Source organism: Aotus nancymaae, unplaced genomic scaffold (assembly GCF_030222135.1).
Source record: "Aotus nancymaae isolate 86718 unplaced genomic scaffold, 86718_ANA_hifiasm-v0.15.2.pri h1tg000036l, whole genome shotgun sequence".
NCBI classification, from domain to species: Eukaryota; Metazoa; Chordata; class Mammalia; order Primates; family Aotidae; genus Aotus; species Aotus nancymaae.
Window position 1 is genome coordinate 93150654 of NW_026988450.1, and position 23106 is coordinate 93173759.

The window sequence follows — 23106 nt, forward strand, 5'->3', positions numbered from 1 at the left end:
CAGCCCAGCCCTCAGGCTTCAGGCCATCCCTGACTTGAACACGGGGCTTCACCAGGGACCTGCCCCTTTCCACCCAGGAGCCTTTCTGCCTCCTGCTGCCATCAGCCTGCTGTCCATGGCACCCAGGCTATTCATGCTGAGGGGCTCCTGCAGGCCTGTGCCAAGCTGTCCTCAGCCCCCCTCAGGCTCCCTCCTGTGCTCCTCGGTGCCCAAAGTCCAAAGGGGGCCAAGAAGGCAGGGGGCTAGTGTGTCAGTGCTTCCGCAAGCAAATGCACACCTAGCCAGTTTGCAATAGTGCCTGGGCTTGGCCTCAACTTTGTTCCAAAATCGACGTGGGCACCAGGAGCAGGGAGAAGCCAGGCAGCGGGAGCAGGCACTTCTGAATCTGCAGGGGAAGGGGGGCTTCCTGAGTCCCCAGGACAGCAGGGATGCCCGGGTCCATTGCCACAGCTGGGCAGCTGCAGCTGCACCCAAGAAGGCCAGGCTCCCACCCCTCCAACTTGGAAGGCGGTGTGGCTCCTGCCTGTTCCCAGTTCCCACTAGCTCCATGGAGCATGCAGCCTCGGCCAGGCATCGCCCATTGCAGCCAGCATCATGGCAGCGCCCGCTCCAGACAAGCTACCACTGCCATTAGAATCACACAGTATGTGTCCAGCTTCTTTCATTCAGCATATATACATGCATGCATACACACACACACACACACACTTTTTATACGTAGTCTTGCTCTGTCGCCAGGCTGAAGTGCAGTGGTGCGATCTCAGTTCGCTGCAACCTCTGCCTCCCAGGTTCAAACGATTCTCCTGCCTCAGCCTCTTGAGTAGCTGGGACTACAGGCGCACATCACCACACCCAGCTAATTTTTATATTTTTAGTAGAGATGAGGTTTCACCATGTTGGCCAGGATGGTCTTGATCTCTTGACCTTGTGATCTGCCTTCCTCGGCCTCCCAAAGTCCCAGGATTACAGGTATGAGCCGCCATGCTCGGCCAGCATATTTTTTAAGGTTCATACATGTTATAATATGAATCAGTAACTCACATCTTTTTACTGCCAAATAATGTTCCACTGCAGGGACAGACCACATTCCACTTGTCCATTCATCAGCTGATGGACATTCGGGTCGTCTCCACTTTCTGGCTGCCGTGAACACTCACTGACAATTTTCTGGGTGGACGCGTATATTCCCAGTCACTCAACTTAAGAACACACCAAAGGTGAACCCGTTTCCAACTGAGACATTCATTTAATTTGACCTACTATGTTATTTAAAATAAGAGAGATGAAATAATTAGGAGAAATAAATGACCAAAGAAAGTGCAGAAATAAAGACATTAAGAGACAAGAGCAAACCCTGATGTGACAGAATAAACAGTGACTGAAGAAAGAGATGCTACTGCTACGAATGGGTCCTGCAGGTACATTTGCAAAACACTGCCTACAGCCTTGTTCATGACTGCACAAAACTTACACAGCACCTCCATAAAGAAGAACATAATGCAGCTATGGAAAAGAATGTACTAGAAAATGTACTGATATGGAAAGACTCCTCAAACACAGTTGAAAAAGGCAAGGTTCAGAAACTTTTTAAAAAGAAAAGGGTAAGGAAAAAAAAAGAATACATATACTTATTTGCTAGCAAAGTTACAAAGTATCTCTAGAAGGATACTCAAGAAGCTGGTCCAGCAAAGCTTCCAGGGGAACCAGGTCCCACGGTGGAGACTGGGGTCCAGCAAAGTTTCCAGGGGAACCAGGTCCCAGGGTGGAGACTGGGGTCCAGCAAAGCTTCCAGGGGAACCAGGTCCCAGGGTGGAGACTGGGGTCCAGCAAAGCTTCCGGGGAACCAGGTCCCAGGTTGGAGACTGGGGTCCAGCAAAGCTTCCGGGGAACCAGGTCCCAGGGTGGAGACTGGGGTCCAGCAAAGCTTCCAGGGGAACCAGGTCCCAGGGTGGAGACTGGGGTCCAGCAAAGCTTCCAGGGGAACCAGGTCCCAGGGTGGAGACTGGGGTCCAGCAAAGCTTCCAGGGGAACCAGGTCCCAGGGTGGAGACTGGGGTCCAGCAAAGCTTCCAGGGGAACCAGGTCCCAGGGGGGAGACTGGGGTCCAGCAAAGCTTCCAGGGGAACCAGGTTCCAGGGTGGAGACTGGGGTCCAGCAAAGCTTCCAGGGGAACCAGGTTCCAGGGTGGAGATTGGGAGCCTTCACTAGCTCCCTCTGTACTTTTGGACCATGCATATTATCTGCTCAAAAATATTAGTAAACAAAATTGAAACTTTCTAGGAAGCAAAACCAAAGAGGATCTGTGTGAACCAAGACATTTATACTTAGGAAAGCAAGTTATGAGAGAGGCCCAGGAAGCCGGAAGCAGCCAACACGGGAAACGTGTCAAGGAGTCCCTCCCACTGCCAGGCCACCCATTCCCTGAGGGCAACTCCGCATCCTAACCCCAATCATCTTTACTGAAGTCAATGCTCAGGGAAACGTTACAATGTGCAGCAAGACATTAGGAATGCAAATAGCCAGGTGCAATGGTTCATGTCTATAATTCCAGCACTTTGGGAGGCCAAGGCAGGAGGATCACTTGAGCCCAGGAGATGGAGGCTGCAGTGTGATCACACCACTGCACTCCAGTCTGGGTAATCTACCTTGACTCTCTCTCTAAAAAAAAAAAAAGAAAGAAAATACAATACAAATGTATCTCTTGCCCTCAAGGACTTCCCAGTCCAGGAGAGAAAACATGTGATTGTACAGTGATCAAAAGCACCACCCGGAGCACTACGGGAGCGGGTGGAGCACCTGAGGACAAGGCAGGGACCCAGGAGCACTACGGGAGGGGGTGGAGCACCCGAGGACAAGGCAGGGACCCAGGAGCACGACGGGAGGGGGTGGAGCACCCAAGGACAAGGCAGGGACCCAGGAGCACGACGGGAGGGGGTGGAGCACCCAAGGACAAGGCAGGGATCCAGGAGCACTACAGGAGGGGGTGGAGCACCCGAGGACAAGGCAGGGATCCAGGAGCACTACGGGAGCGGGTAGAGCACCCGAGGACAAGGCAGGGACCCAGGAGCACTACGGGAGGGGGTGGAGCACCCGAGGACAAGGCAGGGACCCAGGAGCACTACGGGAGCGGGTGGAGCACCCGAGGACAAGGCAGGGACCCAGGAGCACTACGGGAGGGGGTGGAGCACCTGAGGACAAGGCAGGGATCCAGGAGCACTACAGGAGGGGGTGGAGCACCCGAGGACAAGGCAGGGACCCAGGAGCACTACGGGAGGGGGTGGAGCACCCGAGGACAAGGCAGGGACCCAGGAGCACTACGGGAGGGGGTGGAGCACCCGAGGACAAGGCAGGGACCCAGGAGCACTACGGGAGCGGGTGGAGCACCCGAGGACAAGGCAGGGATCCAGGAGGTCCTCCCACAGATACTGCCTGAACCTGAGTCAAAGGGCTAAGGGAGCCAGTGAGCTTGGCTTGGTTTTGGAAAGAGGGACGCCAAGCAAGCCTTGGCCTGTGACCACATGACAGTTTTTCTGGAGAGCAGAGTAGGTTAGGGTCATGCAGGGCTGTGGAGTATAGTCCAGGAGGCACTGGGGAGCCAGAGAGGAGAGCCAGGCAGCAGAGTCACTCGCCCAGGTGCTCTGAGTCTGGCGCCATGCTGTGCACTATACGGTTTCAACAGCATCCCTGGCCTCCGCAAATCCCTGGCCACCCCCTCCTAGTCGGGACAAGCAAAAATGTCTCCAAACATTACCAAATGTGGCAGGCGGGCAGGAGGTGGTGTCGGAATCAACCCTGGGGAGACCACTGCTCTGTGCACATCACCTGAACAGCTATGTGGCAGAGACAAGGGAGAGTCTGAAGGCTAGGGCAGGGGAGCCCTAGGAGGCATAGCCTAGTGCAGGAGGGACACGGCGCAAGCCCCGCTCAGGCAGGGGTTCTGGTGACATAGGAAGGCTGGGTCTCATCACCGTTCATGGGGAACTAGCAGCAGGACCTAGGAGCTGTACCATATGGCAGCTGAGGGGAGGACCCAGCATGCTGAACTTCTAAGTGGTGACCAAGTAGATGGAGGTCCCAAAGCCCAAAGGTTGAAGTCAGAAGTGAATGTGGGAGCTGAGTCTGAGCCGCCTCGGGGGCTCTTGAGCACGGAGGCCGGCTCCAGCGTCCAGTGTCTGAGGCTGAGGGGAGATGTCCAGCTGTACTGTCAGCCACGGTGAGACAGCCCAGACAGCAGGTGCAGGCTCTTTAGCCTTATTCAGCACGGCGTCGGACAGGGGCTTGCGCTTCCGCACAGAAGGCTGTGTGTCCCACCCTGCTTTGGCCCATGGACCCTGAGACACCAGTCCAAGGTGATGCTGGAAAAGACACTGAGTTTCTGCCACTCCCTTGCCATAAAAACAGCATGTGCCAAATAAGGACCGGTCCTGGGTCTGGAAATGACGACTCTTGGAAAAGAGTCACAAGCAAATGAAACGTGAGCAGAAATTGGCCTCTGCTGCTGTAAGCGCTGCAGTGCTGAGGTTGCTACTACAACTGGTCCTAGAGAAAGCTGTCCAATAAACTCCCGGATTTGGATTTCTTCCTTCACCAATCCATCCTACAAGACACTGCCAATTAAATCTCCCTAAACCATTAATCAGGACATCCCCTGCTCACAAAGCTGCCTATGGTAGCTCCCTGTTAGCTAGAAAATTAATATCTAAAGCCTTTAACTGGAATTCAAAGTCTTTCTCATTATGATCCTTATCATTATGACCCCCATTATGACCATTATTTCTTACACAACCTTTAAACCTCTAGAAACCACACATAACCGCCGGGCGCGGTGGCTCACGCCTGTAATCCCAGCACTTTGGGAGGCCGAGGCGGGTGGATCACGAGGTCAAGAGATCGAGACCATCCTGGTCAAAATGATGAAACCTCGTCTCTACTAAAAAAAAAAAATACAAAAAAAAAAATTAGCTGGGCATGGTGGCGCGTGCCTGTAATCCCAGCTACTCAGGAGGCTGAGGCAGGATAATTGCCTGAACACAGGAGGCGGAGGTTGCGGTGAGCCAAGATCGCGCCATTGCACTCCAGCCTGGGTAACAAGAGCGAAACTCCGTCTCAAAACAAAACAAAAACAAAAACAAACAAAAAAAAAAGAAACCACACATAACCAACCTTCTCACCTTTGCTCCCAAAATGTGAAAATACTTCTGTCTGCCGTACTATGTCCCTACTCTTTCATCTTCACACCCCACTGAGTATGGTTCACCTAGAAGACCGCCTCACCTAGAAGACCACCTCATCTTGAAGTCTCCCTTCACTGCTGCAGCCCCCTGCAATTCTCTCCCCTTTAAACTTCTAAAGCAAATTTTCTGTAAATGAGCCAGATAACAAAGGGTTTAGGTTTTGTGGGCCACACAGCCTCTGCACAAGGAGTCAGTTCAGCCAAAGCAGCCATGGACAATACAGAAATAAACAGGTGTGGCTGTTGAATAAAATCTTATTTACAAAAACAGGCAGGGGGGTCTGCCAGTGGGGCTGTAGTTTACTGACCCCTGGTCTGGAGCACAGGTTAGGCCTTTAGTCACAGAAGGACTCACATCTGTAGCAGACTTTTTCTTTTTAAGCCCCCTAAAGCGTGTCTGTAGCGCTACAATGTAGGTACAACTGAGCATAAATTCAATGTTCAATTTTAAAACTATAAAACAATGCTTGGAAAACACTTGCACAAAAAATTGAAAAAATATTATTAATGCTAAATATTATGGTTTTCCCACAGAATTCCAAAAACTCAAAAGGAGGGGAAAGCCACACCAATGCTGAACCAAGAAAAACTCAACCCAATGGAGCATAATAGCGGCCACTAATCTCTTTTCACAACACACACAGAAGTGGTAGAGGAATTGGCGTGCAGACCAGCTGAGGAGGAGGACCACAGCAGGTGGAAACAGTGTGGCCAGAGGATGGAAGTCAGGGTCAGCTCAATCTCAGGGCAAAGGGAAGACGTGTCAGATAAACTTGGAAGCGAGGCTTAGAGGCAGGTGAAAGACACAGCAAGGCGAGCACAGGGCAGTGGAGACAGCCAATGCCAGAGGGTGAGGATTTTCACCTGCTGAAGCAAGACAGGTAACAAGAAGGGACAGGAGACACGCCAGGCAGTGTAGTCCAGCTCCACGAGGGAGTCTGCCAGCCCCAGCACTGTGCTCCACAGGCCGCTCTTCTGAGCCATGCCTTGTGGTGTCCTTACAGGACACCCGCAAAGCTAACTGTGAGACAGAGCGCATAAGGTCTATGACACAGGACCATGAGTCAGCGAAGAGGCACAGCAGAGTGGCTTTGCTAGTAGAAGTAGGTGTCGCGATATAAGACCGTATTTCATGGACTGTTTCTCAACAGCACCAAAGAAACCAGTAGAAGCCTACTAGGAAGCTGCATTCTTTGAACTACTGTGGACAAACTGTTTCAGAACGTGCAACTCTCCATGCAGTGTGCAGCTTCCAGTGCCCACCCCAGCACATGTGCAGGAGATAAAGCTGGGGTGGGCATTTAAATATCTACCTTAGGCTATTTTTGCTGCCACTAACTAAACATTATTCTCACCTAAAATGTCACAAATCTCAAAACACTCTACTAAAGGTAGAAGGGTTTTACCTAGTCTTTGTGTCACACAATATAAAGGGGATGAGATGCAATTTCCTAAGGTAAAACTAAGATACAGAGGGAAGAGGTGACCAGACCTGAGGAGGAGAACCATCTCCTTGGAAAACATGGAGAATCTTCCCATCATGTTCTGAAGCAAGTTAAATCTTACTTCTTGCAACAGCTTAGCAAGGCAGAATGTTACACTGCTGGTGATTCCACCTTCTCACTTTGTTATGTCCTCCCTGTCACTTAAAGTTTATTTTAATAAATCACCTTTTCTGTCGCAAGGATAACACTGAGAAGAATGACAACAGCAGGCTGAGTGCAGTGGCTCACAGCCGTAATCTCAACACTTTGGGAGGCCAAGGACCGTGAATCACTTGAGCTCAGGAGTTTGAGACCAGTCTAGGTGACATGGCAAAACTCCATCTTAAACAAAAAAATTAGCCAGGTGTAGTGGCACACACCTGTTGTCTCAGCTACTTGGGAGGCTAAAGTGGGAGGATGCCTTGAGCCCAGGAGGTCAAGGCTTCTGTGAGCCATGATTGCCCCACTGCACTCCAGCCTGGCCAGAAGAGTGAAACCCTGTCTCAAAAGCAAAAACTGGCTGGGCACAGTGGCTCATGCCTGTAATCCCAGCACTTTGGGAGGCCGAGGCAGGTGGATTGCCTGAGGTGGGGAGCTTGAGACCAGATGAGTAACATGAAGAAACTCCGTCTCTACTAAAAATACAAAATTAGCCAGGCGTGGTGGTGCATGCCTATAGTCCCAGCTACCTGGGAGGCAGAGGCAGGAGAATAACCTGAACCCGGGAGGCGGAGGCTGTGGTGAGCAGAGATCGCACCATTGCACTCCAGCCTCGGCAACAAGAGCAAAACTGCATCTCAAAAAAAAAAAAAAAAAGCTTGGCAGTTTAGTTCAGAGAACATTACTTTAAATCTTACTTCTGTCAACAACAACCCTATATGAACCCAAGAACGATAAGTGCCAAGCTTTTTCCTCTAAGAATTTTTCTTTTCTATCTTTTTCTTTCTTTTTTTTTTTTTTTGAGATAGAGTCTCTCTCTGTCGCCCAGGCTGGAGTGCAGTGGCATAATCTCAGCTCACTACAAGCTCCGCCTCCCGAGTTCCAGGGATTCTCTGTCTCAGCCTCCTGAGTAGCTGGGACTACAGACGTGAGCCACCACACCCAGCTAATTTTTGTATTTTTAGTAGAGAAAGGGTTTCACCATGTTGGCCAGGCTGGTCTTGAACTCCTGATCTCAAGCGATCTGCCTGCCTCAGCCTTCCTAAGTACTGGGATTACAGATGTGAGCCACCACGCCTGACCATTTTCCTCTAAGAACGTCTTAAAACAATCTTACATAATAATTCATCCAATTATATGAAACTTGTTTCTCTTTTACCTTTATAACATGTGTTCATCCAAACACGACCTCAGCTTACTTGTGTTAGAAACCATTGCCACAGACTTCCAGTTTAACATAAACTAGAAGTTTACATTACACTGGCAGTGCCGGGGACAACTAGAGGCCCACTGACTCAGCACGTGCATCCTGGCAGCACCAAACTTACTCTAACCCTGGGGGTACCATCTTGGCAGTAATAACAACTCCTAACTTCTTAAAACACAATGTGACAGGAAGAAAGTGTTTTACAAGTCTTAATTCACTGAGTCCTCACAACAACACTACGAGACTAATATTATTCGTGTTCCCATTTTACAGGTGAGAAGCCAAAGGCACAGAGACCTGGCCGAAGACCACAAAGCCAGTTAACAGGAGTCGCGACTCCAAGGCGGACAGCCTGGCTCCAGAACCCGCCCTCCAGTGTACTCCGCTCCCTGCCTCTCAGCAAGACAGCTGGCTAGACCAAGTGCAGGGAGCGAGCGAGGCGCCACCCCCATTCATTCACTCCAAGCATTTATGGCTTCAGAGCCTGCGCCCAGGACGGTTTGTGGGATGAGTCTCCTCGCTTTACAGCCACACCTCTCGAATCGCCTTTCTCTCCCCTGGCACGAGAATCGCACCTTGCTCATTGTGGATTGGGCGCCGCCGACGGAACCACCTGCTGTGTATAGAGGGCACCTAGGATGCAGTGTCCAATTCCTCTCACTGGCTTCAAAAGACAAATCTCCATATTGTTGCACCAGGAGGCACGCGAAGCGCCACCACTGTAGGTTTTTCAGCAGAGGTCACTGGAGGTCTGGCTAAACCCGTACAAAACCGAGGGGGAGGGGGCCGGCTGCGTTTACGAAGCTGCGCAGCGCCCACAGCAGCTGCTGGTGGGAAGCGGCTCGGAACACACCCACAGCTGCCGCGGAGCCGGCTGCACGTTTTAAAATAAAAAACGTCCTGGGCCCCAAAAATGCACAACCTGCCTCGCTCGCGCCCCTCAGCACGGAACGCTGCCTCCACCCACAGCACTCCAGCAACTGCAAAGCAACCGAGGGAATTCCATCCAGCTCTGGGAGCAACGGGGAGTCGAAGGCTCCGAGCGCCGGAGATCCAGCCCGAGCGTGCCGCAGAGGCGAGGCCGCGGAGCCCACCCGCAGGCAGCCATGACCCCACCTGGAGACGCCCAAGCCCGCTCCCCGCGCCCCGGGGACAAAGCCGGAGACTGCACCGCAGCGCACAGCAGCCCTGCACCCGGGCCGCCCTTCAGGCAGCAGCCCCGGCGGGCGCCCACCTGGTGTCCACCCCGACGGCGCCCGGGAATGCGGCCGGCGCCCCGAGCTCAGGCTGGCACACTCGCACTCACACCCGCCTCGGGCGGGGCCCCTCCCACCCACCTCGGGCAAGGGCGCACCCACACCCACCGTGGACGGGGCACACTCACACCCCCTCGGGCTAGGCACTCACACCTACCCTGGACACGGACACACTCTCACCCCCTCGGCTGGGCACACCCATAACCCCCCCGGGCAGGGGCACGCTCACACCCACCCTGGACAGGGGCACATCCACACCCACCCGCGCAGGGACACAACCCACCCTGGACGGGGCGCACACACCCACTTCGGGCCGGGCACACGCGCACTCACCACCCTCACACCCCCGGCCTGGCCCCTCGGCGCGCACCCGGGCACCGCGCGGCCTTGGCCTCTCACGTCGCGGCGCCCCCCGCCCGGCCCGGCCCGCACACTCGCGGCCCCTCCGTCCACGGCCGGGTCACCGCCCCTCCCGCCGCTGCAGTCGCCGTGGGCCCGGATTCTTCTCGCGGCCGGGCCTGGCGCCTCCGCGGAGGCTGGGCCAGGGCCACGGGGACCGCAGCGCCGGCCCTCCGCCATCTTCCCGGCCCGCGCCGCCCACCGCCCGCCGCCGCGCTCTCACCGGCCGGCTGCGCGCGGGCCGCGCCACCACAGTCCCTCATCCCGGCCCGCACGCCGCGCGTGAGCCGCCCGCCGCTCCCCGGCGTATCCGCTGCTCTGCTTCTGCTGCCGCCGCCGCTGCCGCGGCAGCCCGCGCTGTCGGCGTCCTCCGCCGCCGCCGCCGGCCGAGTGCGCGGCGGCCGCGCGTCCTCCCGTCACCAAGCGCAACCCCCCGCCTCCGGCTCCGCCCCCGCGGCGAACCCCGCCCGCCGCCAGGGGGCGCTGTCTCGCGAGGCCTCAGAACGCAGGAGCCGGCGCGCGGCCTGCCGGGAGCCGGAGTCTCGACCAGGGTGCGCGCGGCCTGCCGGGAGTCCGAGTCCCGCCGAGAATGCGCGCGGCATGCCGGGAGCCGGAGTCCCGCGAAAGGAGCGGCAGGGGCAGTCCTGAAGCTGAGTGGCCCGCCCTCCCCGCACCGCCGCCGCCGCTCCTGAGGCCGCCCGGGAGGACCCACCCTGTGTGCTCGCTGTGTCCTCCCGTCTCTTCTGGTGCAGAGCAGTTACCATCTGACACGTCTCGGTGTGGTTTGGTGTAATTTTACCCCCTCAAACCACAGGCTTCCCGAGTCTGAGATACCTCTTTTCTTCGACTCTGGAAACGCAGCCATTCTCCCTCAGTCTTCCTGTGGCGGGCTCGTGTCTCGCAACCTCCTGTGATTTCACCTTTTCAGGCCTCTCACCTGTTCTCGGTGATTCACTCAGCATTTTCTAATCTGCGTTCAGCCCGGTCTTCTAGATTCTCTTAGTGCATTTCTGGAAATTGTACGTGACTTGCATTTACGGAGAAGCCGAGGCTAAACAGCCTGGAGCTTCGGCAGTAGAAGACAGGCGCGCGCACCGGTCCGTCCTAGACGTGCCCTGGGTCCTCACCGTGAGAAGCCGCGAAGGGCTGAAAGCCCCCATCAAGTCTCCGTGGAGCCCCACCTCCCGCCCTGCCGCGGGCTGTCTCAGGCCGGTCCCACTGGGCCGTCGTCACTCTTGACTCCATACACAGGAGACAAGGCCGTGCTTTTTCGCCTTCGCCTCCTCCCACTCACTCTCCACTGTATTCACTGAGAAAAACCCAACTGGGGGAGCCCAACCCTTCTCCTCCATGACTGCTGGCGAAAATCACACATCCAGGCTAACTGCCTTCACCTTAAACCTGTGACACTGGCCGGACGCGGTGGCTCACGCCTATAATCCCAGCACTTTGGGAGGCCGAGGTGGATGGATCACAAGGTCAAGAGATCGAGACCATCCTGGTCAACATGGTGAAACCCCGTCTCTACTAAAAATACAAAAAAAATAGCTGGGCATGGTGGCGCGTGCCTGTAATCCCAGCTACTCAGGAGGCTGAGGCAGGAGAATTGCCTGAACCCAGGAGGCGGAGGTTGCGGTGAGCCAAGATCATGCCATTGCACTCCAGCCTGGGTAACAAGAGCGAAACTCCAGCTCAAAAAAAACAAAACAAAAAACTGTGACACTTAAAATGAGCACTTTCCACCCCGGTGACCACACCCTAGCAGCGGGCACTTTCCACTCCCGTGACCACATACTTACAGTGGGCACTTTCCACGCCCATGACAACACACTAGCAGTGGGCACTTCCCACTCCTGTAACCACACACTTACAGTGGACAGTTTCCACGCCTGTGACCACACACAGTGGACACTTCCCACTCCTATAACCACACACTAGCAGTGGGCACTTTCCACACCCGTGACCACACACTAGCAGTGGGCACTTCCCACTCCTATAACCACACACTTACAGTGGACACTTTCCACGCCTGTGACCACACACTAGCAGGGGGCACTTCCCACGCCTGTGAATACACACTAGCAGTGGGCACTTTCCACACTCGTGACCACACACTTAACAATTACAAATTTTGTAATTAAAAATATACAAAATATTTATAGAGTACACAATTTTTTTTTTTGAGACGGAGTCTTGCTCTGTCAACCAGGCTGGAGCACAGTGGTACGATCTCGGCTCATTAAACCTCAAGCAATTTTCCTGCCTCAGCCTCCTGAGTAGCTAGGATTACAGGTATGCACAACCACACCAGGCTAATTTTTGTATTTTTAGTAGAGATGGGGTTTCACCATGTTGGCCAGGCTGGTCTCTGTAGAAAATAAAAGTAAGTAGGAGTTCCTCTTCAAAGCTTTCTTCTTAGCTTATTAAGGATGAATAATAGCTTCTTCAAAGATGGATTTACTCTAAAGCCTTTTGTTAATAATCCTAAGTAGCTGTTAGTTATAATAAAGATATAGGCATATTCTGAGTTCCTAGTTCTTTTTTTTTTGTTTTTGGAGATGGAGTCTCGCTCTGACACCAGGCTGGAGTGCAGTGGTGCAATCTTGGCTCACTACAACCTCCACCTTCCAGTTCAAGTGATTCTTCCACCTCAGCCTCCTGAGTAGCTGGGACTACAAGCATGCACCACCACGCCTGGCTAATTTTTGTATTTTTTTGGTAGAAAGAGGCTTTCACCATGTTGGTCAGGATGGTCTCGATCTCTTGACCTCGTGATCCATCCCCCTTGGTCCCCCAAAGTGCTGGGATTACAGGCGTGAGCCACTGCACCTGGCTGAGTTCCTAGTTCTTTTTTTTTTTTTTTTTTTTTGAGACAGTTTTTTTGCTCTTGTTACCCAGGCTGGAGTGCAATGGCTCCATCTCGGCTCACTGCAACCTCTGCCTCCTGGGTTCAAGCAATTTTCCTGCCTCAGCCTCCCAAGTAGCTGGGACTACAGGTGTGCGCCACCATGCCCAGCTAATTTTTTTGTATTTTTAGTAGAGACGGGGTTTCACCATGTTGACCAGGATGGTCTCCATCTCTTGACCTCGTGATCCACCCGCCTCGGCCTCCCAAAGTGCTGGGATTAAAGGCGTGAGCCACTGTGCCCGACCTAAGTTCCTAGTTCTTATACTGTAGCCCAGATATTTGCCCTGACATGTCTGGACAAGCCCAGGCAGGCCTCAGCCCATAGTTAATTCCCCTTCCTTGTTTGGAAATGTTATTGCTTCTTTAAGTCTTTCATAAGTGACTTCCTCTTTTCCTTTGTTTCTCTTGCCTTCACCCTTTTAGGAAAAGTTTTGAGTTATTAGTCAATCGGTATAGTTTAGATTGTGAGGCCCAGCTCCAGCCAATGGAGGCAGGGCACAGCAGTAGGGGCTAGTCTGTAAGGGATAAATATGCCTACCTTTTCTTTTTTCAGTGTATTCTCATGGCAAACTGCTGGTGAGTGTACCCTTTCTGCAGAAAGTAAAGTCACCTTGCTGAGAGAAAATTTATATTCAAGTGCTGCTACTTTTGTGGCACCAAAAATTACAAATAACTGTCTCCAATTCCTGACCTCATGATCCACCCACCTCAGGATCCCTCCCAAAGTGCTAGGCCTACAGGCGTGAGCCACTACACCTGGCTGCAAGTTTGACTTTTTCAGAAGCCACCACACCATTCCCAGCAGCCCTCACGAGTCGCAGGTTCTCCATGTTCTCACTAACACCTGCTGTGGCCAGTCTTTTGGTTTTCTGGGTATTTTTGTTTTGGTTTTTTTTTTGGTCTTTAAAATACATAAAATTTACCATCTTAGCTATCTTTTTTTTTTTTTTTTTTTTTTTTGATGAGACAGAGTCTCACTCTATTGCCCAGGCTGGAGTGTAATGACATGATCTCCACTCACTGCAACTTCCACCTCCTGGGTTCGAGCGATTCTTCTGCTTCAGCCTCCCAAGTAGCTGGGATTACAGGCACCTGCCACCATGCCCAGCTAATTTTTGTATGTTTAATAGTGACGGGGTTTCACCATGTTGACCAGGCTGATCTCGATCTCCTGACCTCTCCATCCACCCACCGTGGCCTCCCAAAGTGCTGGGACTACAGGCATGAGCAACCATGCCTAGCCGGAAAGTAAGACTTTTAATGATGGTCTTGCAAGATCAGGTGTCTGGTAGGTAGGCGCACCAAGCAGTCACAACAAGCAATTTACCCCCTGGTGTGCAGGCCCAGCCCCCAGTCCCTCAAAGGCTGAGCACTGTGGAGTCACGACCTTCCTGGACGTTGCCTACTAATTGTTGGGCAGGGGCTTTAGGTTTTTTTTAGGGTTGTCTTGCTACATTTTGTTGTAGCCCACAATGCATTGCAATCCTAGTCAGCTCAGAGCTCTTTAAGTATACGACCTAAGTAGCTAGAAAGGCTGATAAGAACAGACAAAGTGAGCTATTTTGCAGGCTAGTAAACTTTCATCTTAGACTAAACTTCTTTGGATCAGGTGAGGGCAATTAAGCAGTGGGGGCATGGGGCAGGAGCGGGGAAGAAGCAGGCATTGGCTATCCAAGCAGGGGCCTAGTATATCCTGTTTCTTCTGTAGTTTGCTGACCTAAACCAATTCAAGTCACTTTGTCTTGGAAACGGACTACTGTATACATTATTTCCTTCACAAGTGGAAGCTACACGGGCTCCTAAAAGTGAAGAGAACTCACTGGAAGCCATGGGAGCTTCTTACAAGCAGATGGCATGAGGCTGACAAAGGGCTTGGAAAGGGCTGGCTCTGCTCTCTCCCCACAGCCTCTGGCTTCCTGCTCTCTCTCTCCACTCCCCCAATTCCCTCTTTCTCTCTGTCTCTCTCTCCTCCTCCCTGTCTCTGTTTCCTTCCCTCCCTCCCTCCCACCTCCTCTCTCTCTCTCTCTCTCTCTCTCTTTCTCTCTCTCATCTGGCTGTTCTGCTTCTCCATGCAGGGGCTCCCCCACCCCCTACCCCAGCTCTGTGGGGTCTCTCCACACCAACCCTGGCACTAAATGGTGTATGTGTTACTAGCCTCAGGAGGAGTGAGGGTGGGATCTGTCTCTTCTGGAGACAGACATCAACCCCTCAGCTGTGCATCCACAATCATCTGGTCCAGTCAGCATGGCCGGGGGGCAGCCCCAGCACAAGCACAGGGACCAAGGCTGGTCCTGCAATGAAGCAATTACTTGCTTAACTATAAATCCTCCTCAAAGCCATCCCCAGTTCCTGCTCCTAGACATGACATCAGGGACCACTGAAAAAGGTGCTCATCGGGTGCTGTGGCCCACTGGCTCTTCACACAGTGACTGTGTCACTCAGGGCTGGGCCTGCAATCCACTTCACCAGTAATGCTCTGTTCGGCCCCATAAGCCAAACTCAGATGCATGGACTAGCTAGCACCATTATAAAAACACTAGGGAGAGAAAATTAAAAAAAGAAAAAGACTTAAGATAACCTGATTTAAAAAAAAAAATGGCCGGGTGTGGTGGCTCACGCCTGTAATCCTAGCACTTTGGGAGGCCGAAGTGGGTGGATCACCTGAGGTCAGGAGGTCAAGACCAGCCTGGCCATCATGGTGAAACCCTGTCTTTTAAAAAATAAATAATAATAATAATAAACAATAGGGAGAGAAGAAAATGTGTATTGTAAAATTCTGTTTTTGTTGTTGTTTTTTTGTTTTTGAGACAGAGCCTTGCTCTGTCACCCAGGCTGGAGTGCAGTGGTGCAATCTTGGATCACTGCAACCTCCACCTCCTGAGTTCAAGCGATCCTCCTTCCTCGGCTTCCCAAGTAGCTGGGACTACAGGCATGTGCCACCGTGCCTGGCTAATTTTTGTATTTTTAGTAGAGGGGGGTTTCACCATGTTGGCCAGGATAGTCTTGAATTCATGACCTCACGATCCTCCTGCCTTGGCCTCCCAAAGTGCTGGGATTACAGGCATGAGCCACTGCACCTGGCCATAAAATTCTTTAAGAGATTTGTTTCCCAATGAAAGTAGCTTTTTGTTCTGGTTTTAGTTATTGAACAAGTCCTTACTGATCACACACTGGTTTAAGCACCAGGGGTACAGCACTATATAGAAAAGGAATGTCCTGCCCTCCAGGAGTTTACATTTAGAAAGAGTTTGTGGCAAAGACAACAAATAAGCGTGTCACAGAGTGCTGCCATATGGAGCCAAGAGCAGTGGGGACAAGTCAAACAGAGGAGGAGGGAGACGGGGAGGCTACAGAGAGGAGGTCTTTGCAGACAGCAGAAGGAAGAGGAGGGCTGAGCCAGGCAAATAGTGAGGGCAAAGGAGAAAGGCAGTGCAGGAGCCCTGAGGCGGGAATGTGGCCAGAGGCCCAGCAAGGCCTAGCACGAGGAGAAAGAGCGGACTCCATGTTCAGAGAGGTGAAGGAAGGGGATGGCGAGGGTCTTGTGAGTGGAGGGGTGGGGTGACGGACTTGTGTTTTCAAGGAAATATTCTGGTTGTTATGAGGAATAGGCTGCATGGGGCAGGGGCCAGGTGGCAGCAGGCTTGGGGGAGCAGCGAGAGCTGGAGCTGAAGGGAGGCCAGCCTTGGCGATGCAGCAGCGTAGGTGGCTGCAGGGCCACCGGTAGGTTGGGTAATGAACGTTCAATGTTTCCACTTTCCCTGCTGCAATGTGCATTCCTGGGTCCTAGCCTGTGCACCGGGTCTTGTTTCTATGGATGTCCCAGAGTGGAACGGCTCAGCCCAAGAACAGGTGTATTTGTAAATTTCATAGATGCTCCCAAATTGCTTTACAAAGTGCCTGTGAAAATGCACCTTGCAGGCTGGGTGTGGTGGCTCACACCTATAATCCCAGCACTCTGAGAGGCTGAGTCGGGTGGATCCAGACCTCCTAACAAGGTCAGGAGATCAAGATCATCCCGGCCAAAATGGTGAAACCCCGTATCTACTAAAAATACAAAATTTAGCCGGGCGTGGTGGCACATGCCTGTAATCCCAGCTACTCGGGAGACTGAGGCAGGAGAATTGTTTGAACCAAGGAGTCGGAGGTTGCAGTGAGCCAAGATTGCGCCACTGCACTCCAGCCTGGCAACAGAGGGAGACTCTGTCTCAAAAAAAAGAAAATGCACCTTGCCACCAGCTGCGTGTATTACACGGTTCCTCCGCTATATGAGTCAGCTTTCGCTGAGCTGTACACTAGTAACAACTCCCAGATCTCAGTGGCTTTCAACATCGGAGGTTCAGGCCTTAATTGCGTTATGCACCTGCTCTTTAAAGATCTTCATGCTGGTATCAGCACTGAAGAGTGCCTGTCCCAGACAGGCTGTTTTCATAGCAGTGCAGCAAAAGCCATGCTGGAATCTCATGATAACTTTCATTGATCAAAGCAACATCATCAGTATGGGAGGCCTTCTCCTTCCATAGGGAGGGACACTGCAAACCTCGTGGGTGGGCAGAGATGTTGTAGGCAGGAGTTATTGCAATGGAGTACAGTCAATCAGCACCAAGTGCTATTGCTTTTTACTTTTTTTTTTTTTTTTGAGACTGAGTCTCGCTCTGTGGCCAGGCTGGAGTGCAATGGCTTGATCTCAGCTCACCGCAACCTCTGCCTCCTGGGTTCGAGTGATTCTCCTGCCTCAGCCTCCTGAGTAGCTGGAACTACAGGCACATGCCACCATGCGCAGCTAATTTTTGTATTTTTAGTAGAGATGGTATTTCACCATGTTGGCGAGGATGGTCTTGATCTCTTGACCTCGTAATCCACACACCTCAGCTTCCCAAAGTGCTAGGATTACAGACGTGAGCCACCGCGCCCGGCCGTTGCTTTTTACGTTTTTGCCAATGTGATGAGTGAGAAGTGACAGCTCACTGTTTACACGTAGCTTTAAGTTGCCCATGGATTAGTGAGGTTGAACATCTTTTCATGTTTATTGGCCATTTGGATTGTACCATCTATCATCCATGCATTTTAAAATCTATCTTTTAATTGTATTTTTAGACTTTTAAAAATTAAATTTGTCTGGACACTGTCGCTCACGCCTGTAATCCCAGCACTTTGGGAGGCTGAGGCGGGTGGATCACAAGGTCAAGAGATCGAGACCATTATGGCCAACATGGTGAAACCCCATCTCTACTAAAAATACAAAAAATTAGCTATGCATGGTGGTGCATGCCTGTAGTCCCAGCTACTTGGGAGGCTGAGGCAGAAGAATCACTTGAACCTGGGAGGCAGAGGTTGCAGTGAGCTGATATCGTGCCACTGCACTCCAGCCTGGAGACAGATCGAGAGTCTGTCTAAAAAAACATTACATTTATAGAGTACTTTGTATATTATTAATAAGTGAAATAATGATAGGTAACTACAGCACCAACTACACCAAGCATTGTTCTAAGAACTTTCTATATACCATTAATTCATTTGATCCTCACCATGACCCTGTTTCATTGATAAAAAGACCCAGGCCCAGGGACGGTCTCTTCTGGGTGACTTCTGAAACTGTGAGAGCAGAGCCAGACAATGCATGTACCAGCCACCGCGTTAAATTCTGCCTCCACTTTGCTCTGCTGCATGTCTTCAATACCTTTTTTTTGCCCCAATTAAAAAAAAATTTGTTTTTGAGACGGAGTTTCGCTGGTTGCCCAGGCTGGAGTGCAATAGGGCAGTCTCGGCTCACTGTGATCTCCGCCTCTCAGGTTCAAGCAATTCTCCTGCCTCTGCCTCCCCAGTAGCTGGGATTACAGGCATGCACCATCACGCCCAGCTAATTTTGTATTTTTAGTAGAAATGGGGTTTCTCCATATTAGTCAGGCTAGTCTCGAACTCCTGACCTCAGGAGTTCGCCTGACTTGGCCTCCCAAAGTGCTGGGATTACAGGCGTGAGCCACCGTGCCCGACCTCCAGAACTCTTGTACTGTGTAAAACTAAAACTGTCCCTATTAAACAGTAACTCCCAATTCTTCTTGCCACTGCCCCAGTCCCTGGTAACCACCATTCTACTTTCTATCTGCCTGGATTTGAATGCTCTAGGTACCACGTGTAAGCAGAATTATACAGAATTTGTCATGACTGGCTTACCTACTGCTCTGTTTTTAATTAAGGAAATATTTCCATATATATGTTATGAGACATAGTACAACTTTAATTTCTCCTGAATGTATTAATGATCCTTAAATCACTGAACTGAAATGCTGCCTTTGTGTAACAGTAAATTCCCCTCTGTTTTGGGGTCATTTCTGGGATCTCCATTTTAGTCTCTGATCTTTTTGTCTATTTTTAGACTAATTCCACACTGCTTTGTTTTCACAGGATTTACAGACTAGTTTAATCTGGAAGGCAAATCCTCCTTCCTAATCTTTTATAATTTCCCTGGCTAGTTTTGAAAAATTTTCTTCCATATATACATTAAACTATATCCCTTAAAAGATGCAACTACTGGATGTCAACTTAGAGATATGTTAACTGTATACAATTTTCAATATATTTGGAAATAATTTACTTTTTGGAATATTAAGTCTTCCCATCCGAGAATGTGGACATCCTTTTTTTATGTCCTCCAATATTTTATATTTTATAATTGATTACATTTTACTTTATAATTATTAAATATTATATTTTATAGTTTTTGGTGCTACTGTGAATGAGCTATTTTCTCATTTCCATTTCAAGTTGGTGATTATTAATTAATGATTATTAAGGAAAGCTACTGAGTTTTACATACTTATCTTGTATCCAGCAACTTTAACAAACATTCATGTTAATCCTATTAGTGTTTTCTATTCAGACAATCCTATCATCGCCCAAAAAGAGTCAACGTCTTTTCTTTATCAGCATATATACAAATCATATTCTTTTTGTTTTTGTAAGAATTACCAAACAATGTTGTATTAGTCTGCTCAGGGTGCCATAACAAAATACCACACACTGGAGGGGTTTAAACAACAGAATTTACTTCTTATGGCTTTGGAGGCTTAGGTCCCCAGTCAAGGTGCTGGCTGATTTAGTTTCTGGTGAGGGCTCTCTTCCTGGCTTGCAAATGGCCAACTTCTCACTGTGCTGTCACATGGCGGTGGGGGGAGGGGGGAGAAAAAGAGGGAGGACTCTGATGTCTCTTCCTCTTCTTAGGGCATCAGTCTTATCAGATCAGAGCTCTACTCCATGCCTTCATCTGACTTTTTTTTTTATTTTTGAGATGGAGTCTCACTCTGTTGCCCAGGCTGGAGTGCAGTGGTGTAATCTCAGCTCACAGCAACCTCTGCTTTCTGGGTTCAAGCAATTCTACTGTCTTAACCTCTCGAGTATCTGGGATTACAGGTGCCTGCCACCATGCCCAGCTAATTTTTGTATCATTAGTAGAGTCGGGGTTTCAGGGTTTCACCATATTGGCCAGGCTGGTCTCGAACTCCTGACCTCAGGTGATCCTCAGGCCTCAGCCTCCCAAAGTGCTTGGAATATAGGCGTCAGCCACCGCACCCAGCCCTCATTTAACCTTAATGACCTCCTTAAAGGCTGTTATGGACTGAATGTTTGTGTCCTCCTAAAATTCATTATGTTGAAGCTCTAACCCCATTTGTAATCCTATTTGTAGATGGGGCCTTTGAGAGATGACTAGAATTAAAAGTCATGCGGGTGGAGCCCTCATGATGGGATTAGTGCCCTTATAAAATGACACACTAGAAATGAGATCTCTCTGTCTTTCTCTATGCCACATGAGGACAGAGTGAGAAGGCAGCTCTCTGAAAGCTAGAAAAAGACCCATGCTGGCACCCTGATCTCAAACTTCCAGCCTCCAGAACTATGAAAAAATAAATTTCTATTGTTTAAGCCACCCAGTCTGTGGTCTTTGTTATGGCAACCAGAGTAGAGTAAGACAAAGGCCCTATCTCTGGTACAGTCATATGGACAGTTAAAGCCTCCAATATGAATTTTGGGGGAACATAATTCTGTCCATAGCAAATATAGAGCAAAAATGATTTAAGTTGGTGTCCTGGTATTATTCCCGATTTTAAGAGCAATAGTATTTTTTTTTTTTTTTTGAGACAGAGTCCACTCTGTCTCCCAGGGAGGAGAGCAGTGGTGTGATCTTGGCTCACTGAAACTTCCACCTCCCAGGTTCAAACAATTCACGTGCCTTAGTCACCCAAGTAGCTGAGATTACAGGCATGCATCATCACGCCCGGCTAATTTTTGTAGAGACACGTTTTCACTATGTTGGCCAGGTTGGTCTTGAATTCCTGGCCTCCAGTGATCCACCTGCTCGGCCTCCTGAAGTAGTGGGATTACAGGCATGAGCCATGGCTCCTGGCCTGAGTAGTAGCTTTAGTAAATATATCTAATCTGTTGTTTATAGCTTCTGAGTTGCCTGTCATGGTTACAAAGAATTCCTCTGCTCTACTCTGTACATATGATATCCTAAATTTTCACTAAGATTTTTATTGCTGAGTTTAAAAATTTTTTATTGTGGTAAAATTTACATAATATAAAATTTACCATCTTGACCTATTTTAGTTGTACAGGCACAGTGGCTTATGCCTGTAATCCCAGCACTTTGGGAGGCCAAGGCAGGTGAATCACTTGAGGTCAGAAGATCGAGACCAGCCTGACCAACATAGTGAAACCCCATCTCTATTAAAAATACAAAAAAATTAGCCAGGCGTGGTGACATGTACCTGTAGTTCCAGTTACTCAGGAGTCTGAGACAGGAGAATTGCTTAAACCCAGGACCTGGCGGAGGTTGCAGTGAGCTGAGATCATGCCACTGCACTCCAGCTTTGAGTGACAGAGCAAGATCCAGTCTCAAAAAAAAAAAAAAGGCCGGGCGTGGTGGTTCAAGCCTATAATCCCAGCACTTTGGGAGGCTGAGGCAGGTGGATCACGAGGTCAAGAGATCGAGACGATCCTGGTCAACAAGGTGAAACCGCGTCGCTACTAAAAATACAAAAATTAGCTGGACATGGTGGCGCGCGCCTGTAGTCCCAGCTACTCAGGAGGCTGAGGCGGAATTGCTTGAACCCAGGAGGCGGAGGTTGCGGTGAGCCGAGATCGCGCCATTGCACTCCAGCCTGGGTAACAAAAGCGAAACTCCATCTAAAAAAAAAAAAAAGTAATAGCTTTAGCATATCATTTTATAAATGATGCTTGTTCTTGGAGTTTCTAGTTAATAATTTTTAGCATATTTAAGTCATTTTCATTCATTTTTATTTTCTTTGAAATTTCACTCAGAATGGCTCCAGAATTTTACTCAATGTTACTTACCATATGTTGATGGAATGCTGTTTTCTTTTTTTTTGAGATGGAGTTTTGCTCTCATTGCCCAGTCTGGAGTGCAGTGGCGTGATCTCGGCTCACTGAAACCTCCTCCTCCCAAGTTCAAGCGATTCTCCTGCCTCAGCCTCCCAAGTAGCTGGGATTACAGGCGCCTGCCACCACGTCCAGCTAATTTTTTGTATTTTCAGTAGAGACGGGGTTTCACCATGTTGGCCAGGGTGGTTTCAAACTCCTGATCTCAGGTGATCCATCCGCCTAAGTCTCCCAAAGTACTGGGATTATAGGCGTAAACCACCATACCCAGCCTATTGTCTTAATTTGTCGAGCTAATGAATTGCAATGGTATGGAGGTATCTTTGTATTCCTGAAATAAACCATACTTGGCCATGGCAATATTATTTTTTGATACGCTGCTTGATTCTGTTTTCTACTGTCTTATTTATAATTTGTTCTTTAATATTAAACACAGAGATCTGAGTCTATAGATTCTTGGAGCTCTATCATTTTGGTGTGTTAAGATTTGCTATGGTTTGGGTGTTTGTCCTCCCAAACCTCATGCTGAGATTTGATCCCCCATGTTGGAGGTGGGTGCGTGGTGGGAGGTGTTTGAGTTATGGGGTGGATCCCTCGTGAATACGTGGGGCCCTCTTCATCGTAATGAGGGAGTTCTAGCTCTATGAATTCCCCCAAAGCTGGTTGTTTAAACAAGCCTAGCATCTACCCACCCACTCTCTTTCTTGCCTCTTCTCTTGCTGTGTGATCTCTGCACACCAGCTCCCCTTCATCTTCCACCGTAAGAGGAAGCAGCCTGAGGCCTCACCAGTAGATACTAGTGACATGCTTCCTGTGCAGCCTGCAGAACTGTGAGCCAAATAAACCTCCTTTCTTTATATCACCTAGTCTCAGGTGTTCCCTAATAGCAACACAGACTTAGACAACTTATAGACAGAGGCCTCATAACATGAATTGAGGTTTTTCATCTTTTTCTGAGGCTTGGAGTATCGTAATTAACTTTCAAATTATCTGATCTCTAAAGGTTGGTGAGAGCTCAGCTGTGAAGCCATCTGGAGCTTTCTTAATGGTAGCTTTTTAATCACCTCT

At 50.1% G+C, this 23106-nt stretch overlaps 1 protein-coding gene across 2 annotated transcripts in view; it reads right to left on the reverse strand.

Moving 5' to 3' along the window:
• ARHGAP39 (Rho GTPase activating protein 39) overlaps positions 1-10000 on the reverse strand; it is a 145064-nt gene extending 135064 nt beyond the window's left edge. For both annotated transcript variants that reach the window (XM_064384730.1, XM_064384729.1), the window contains exon 1: positions 9961-10000. The gene's annotated coding sequence lies outside the window, so the exon portion shown is untranslated. The remainder of the gene's footprint in view (positions 1-9960) is intronic.
• Positions 10001-23106: the final 13106 nt, after the last annotated feature.